At 35.1% G+C, this 4,482-nt stretch overlaps 1 long non-coding RNA gene across 1 annotated transcript; it reads left to right on the forward strand.

Annotated features, from left to right (window-relative positions):
* The first annotated feature begins 2,900 nt into the window (after positions 1 to 2,900).
* LOC106647579 (uncharacterized) lies at positions 2,901 to 3,607 on the forward strand. Its single transcript, XR_001339246.2, has 3 exons — positions 2,901 to 2,940; positions 3,025 to 3,323; positions 3,517 to 3,607. It is a non-coding gene; the product is annotated as an uncharacterized LOC106647579 (long non-coding RNA).
* Positions 3,608 to 4,482: the final 875 nt, after the last annotated feature.

The following is a 4,482-nucleotide window of genomic DNA, read 5'->3' on the forward strand; positions in this document are numbered from 1 at the left end:
CATTCGGAACAGATGCGTTACAAATTACAAATTTCAATTGGGGTATATTTTGTTTTGTGCAATAAAAATACGTACCTAGACTTTATGCATACTTTGTTGTTCATGTTATTATGTCAAACGAAATTAAGTATAAAGATAGATAAAACGTAAGAAAAAATTGTTGCACTCTTCTATATTTTTCCTTAAATATATTGTTCGTTTTCATTGACAAATTCCTCGATTGATTCATAACGTTTTACATGTAAATACGGTATGGCGAATAGTATAGGTATCCAACTTACCAATGGCGGTCGGCACAAACAATCGTGTGCGGCTTTTATCCTTTGCGCAACTGCATTTAGCCGTTGAATGGTTGAATTTTCGTTTACCTCGAACTTGGACCTTGTTATTTTTAACCTAGCCGTTCTCGTCATGACGGTTTTTTTCATTTCGAACGCAAAAATTCGAGAAGACGCTTCTCAGACAAACCGCGAATGTGGTAATACCTTCCTTCAGTACTTCAACCCGTGCATATGGAGTTATTGGAGCTCGCTTATTCAGTTTTACAGGAGTTGAGTATTTTGTAAGTAAAAATTCATCAAGTGCCTGAGAGATGTTTACGTAAGCTGTTCCTATATAATATACTAGCGCACTTTATTTTCAGTTGCCACACTCGTTTTATTTTTTGGAAACGTTTCTTGTTTACTTGTTGCCTGTTATAATAAACGGTATTGGACGAGTAAGAATGCAATATTCTTCATCACCATAAATATATAAGTACCTATAGGTGAGACTTCTGTTGAAAAATCTTTGATATTCAACTTAACTTGCCACTGGGTCATCTTTTTCTCTATGCTTTTAACTTATGATCCCAAATAATGCAATGATAAACGAGTATGTCATAATTTTTGTTTGCAGTGTTACAAGGGAATTTTGACGTGTACTCGAGTAAACAATTTAGTGATGCCTCAGTTGCAGACCGTTGACACAACTCATAAACATCCATATGAGTGCAAGAAATGTGGAAAATCATTTACCTATGGCAGTAGTTATTACAGGCATGTTGTCGAACACTCTGGTAAACGTCCCTACAGTTGCAAGGTGTGTGACAAGACCTTCACCACCCAGCAAAATCTCACCAGACACATGAGAACCCACACCGGTGAGCGTCCGTACCTTTGCATGATGTGTGACAAAACCTTCGTCGACAGAAGTAATTTAAATTATCACATGGATTCACACAACAAGGTACGTTGCTACAAGTGCGAGCAATGTGAGAAATCTTTTACTTCGTTGTACAAACTGAAGCGTCACAGGCGCTGCCACGCCAATAACAAAATTTACAAGTGTGAGATGTGTGAGAAGAGATTCTCCGACAAGTCCAATTGTAACCAGCACATGCGTTATCACGCTCTTAATCAGCGTTATAGATGCAATATTTGCAAAAAAACATTTCCTTTCAAGAGTACTCTTGATGCCCACGTAGCCCAACACTCTGACAAGCCTGACTATCGATGTAAAAGTTGTTTTAAAGGATTCGAATGTGAACGCAATTTGATTGAGCACATTCGTGGACACAAAGTTGAACGGCTTTTCACTTGTTACCATTGCAACGATATTTTCTATAGGAAAATTCTACTCATTAGGCACATCCGGCGACAGCACATGCCTGAAATTGTTGACGTTGCCAATAACGTTGAAAGAGAGTACACTTGCTACCACTGCAAAAAAGTTTTTACCAAGAGAGACAATATTGCTTACCATATCAAGCGTTGCCACATAAATGACAAAGATCTTCGTCCGTTTAAGTGTTTTTATTGCAACAAATTCTTTCGAAGGAGAGAGGATATAGTCAAGCATATTCAAAAAGTACATATGGCAGAGATTATCAGTCGGAAGTAGTGTAATTTTGGTGCCATGCTGCACATGTGATTTTAGAGAATAGTTTTTTCTTGTGTTCCCGACATTTTTGAGGATATGTATCGGTTTTAATCATTTAAAAAGTTATTTATTGTCGATAAGGTGATAGATTATGTCCTCAAAATTTCGTTTTTTTTAAAGTTTTTGAAACAATTTAATTTTAAACTATTTACCATTTTAATGTTTTTAGACTGCATCGGTTTACCTCTTTTTACAACTTTTTATTTTACTTTTTGTTGACAACTCTATGTCGATAGATTTTCTATATGGATTCCTGCAGAAAATCACTTTCATACTTCAAAATCAACAGTGGATCATGTTATATAATCACAATTTTTTTTAAAAGAAAGTACTTTGAAACATCAGTTATTGAATAACTGCTGCTTCATAACAAAGATTAGCTGACTACTAACCAACGACAGAATTACATATATTTCCACTATTGATTTTTGATCATTGAAGAAAAAGTAACCAAAAGACTAATAGCATAATAAAAAAAAAATCTATGTTAACTAGTTTCTAAACACAATATAGAATACGTATAGGAAGTTTTAAATTATAGTTTTATAGAAACATGTGTTTGGCTTTTGTATCTGTTTTATTCACTGACTATGTACACATAATTGTATGAAAGTAGCTAGTTTTCTTTTTAAGTTTTTTAATGTATTTTTTATAGGTAAATGGAAAATTTTATGAATGTACCACGAAAAAATTAGAAATAAAATATTTTAAAAATCACTAATACACTACCAACCACTGAAACGTATACAGCAAACTCATCAAATTATTCAGTGGATAATAAAATTAAAAAGCAGTATTTATGCTGGCCTATACCGAAGTTGTAAGTATAATATTTTCAAATGCATTTTGGCGTCACCAGGATTTAAGTACAATTACAAGTTGTAATTCCCGCGGGACGCTTTTTTTCTTACCGGCCGAACTTTTTCTACCTTGCCGGCCTTGCCCTACTTCTGAAGATAATCAAATTTTAGCCAAGTCGAAATAACCTATATCCATCAGCTGTGTGTGTGTATAGCTGCGGTAAGTCAGGCCAAGTACATGTTGACTACCTTATTTTCAAAAATTATGAAAAACTCTCAGCAAAGATTCACTGATTTTCAACAGGTAATCACTTCAGTTTGTAGTAGATGTACAAACAAAATCAGCATGTTTTAAATGTTTGCATAATTATGTGCTGAGACCTGAGGGCAAAAAACGTGTTTTAGAGTTAGCTTGAGCCATAATTAGATCATAAAATGGATCTTATCTTTTTGTGATTGAAAACTGAAATGTTAGTTGGTTTTTCAAACTTGCATTTTTCCACTCAACTGACACTCAGGATACTAGGTATATAGTCCACTAGAGAGAGGTTCACCTTTGGCTAATCACGAATAGAAAAAAGTTGAAGTGCTTCAGTACGTCAGGTGAGTTTGTTATTGTTGAAGGTTTGCAAATAGTTTAGGGACGTTGTTTTTATGCTCATTTATATTCTTACACGGATTGCAATGTTTTTACCGTTTTAACGCCAAGTAAATGGTGTTAAATTTTGAACAAGTATTTTTGCATTTTTACTCCACACCCCGAAATTTTTACCACTTGCATGTTACGAAATTTCAGATAAGAACGAGAATTTCGTATAATTGATGTATTATACTTTGTCAACACTTGTAGGCCACTGCAAAGAAAATTTTCATTCATCAACCAGTTGTAACAGGTATTTGTGGAATGTTGATGCCAGAAGCTCTTTTGTTACAATAATGAGAGTACATAAGTGTTTTTTGCATAGAGAGCGGATTCAAGATGCCAGGATCAGTGCGTTTTCCTGAACATTCGAGTACACCTCAGCGCCATCAAGGTTCATTTGAGAGATATTTGCAGGAGCCTACCAACCATCCCCTCTTTGAATGTGACTTCTGCGGAAAAACTTTCAATAACAAAGATAATCTTACTGTGCACATACTCGAGCACATAAATAATCAACTTGTGGAACGTGAAACGGTTGATTTAAACGAGAAAGGTCTTGGACAGGCGCCCAAACGTCGGTATGAATGTTACTTGTGTAATAAAAGTTATACAAGTAAACAAAATCTTAAGCTGCACATCCATGTTCACACTGAAGAACGTCCGTACGAGTGCCAAATTTGTCATAAAGCGTATAATAATAAAAGAACACTAAAAATGCACATATACGTACACACGGAGGAACGTCGATACAGGTGCCAAATCTGTGATAAAGCATTTAATTGGAAACCTAGTCTCCAAAGGCACACATATTTACACACCGAGTATCGTCCTTACAAGTGCAATATTTGCAACAAATCTTATACAAACAACGGATCGCTCAATTTACACTTCCGAGTGCATACTGACAAATTTTCGTTCAAGTGTTTTGTGTGCGATAAATCCTTTAACTCTAAATATTATCTTAAGAACCACGTGTCTATACACACCGGTACAAGTCCTTACAAATGCCAAATTTGTGAGAAATTCTTGTCTTCTAAAGCTTCTCTTGCATACCATTTTCAAACCCATACCAGATAAGAAACTTTTTTGATACGTACAGTTTCCTATGCTCCTTAAAAT

This window comes from Copidosoma floridanum, unplaced genomic scaffold (assembly GCF_036245765.1).
Source record: "Copidosoma floridanum isolate Cflo_tuat_1 unplaced genomic scaffold, Cflo_Japanese_pri ptg000035l, whole genome shotgun sequence".
In the NCBI taxonomy this organism is placed as follows: domain Eukaryota; kingdom Metazoa; phylum Arthropoda; class Insecta; order Hymenoptera; family Encyrtidae; genus Copidosoma; species Copidosoma floridanum.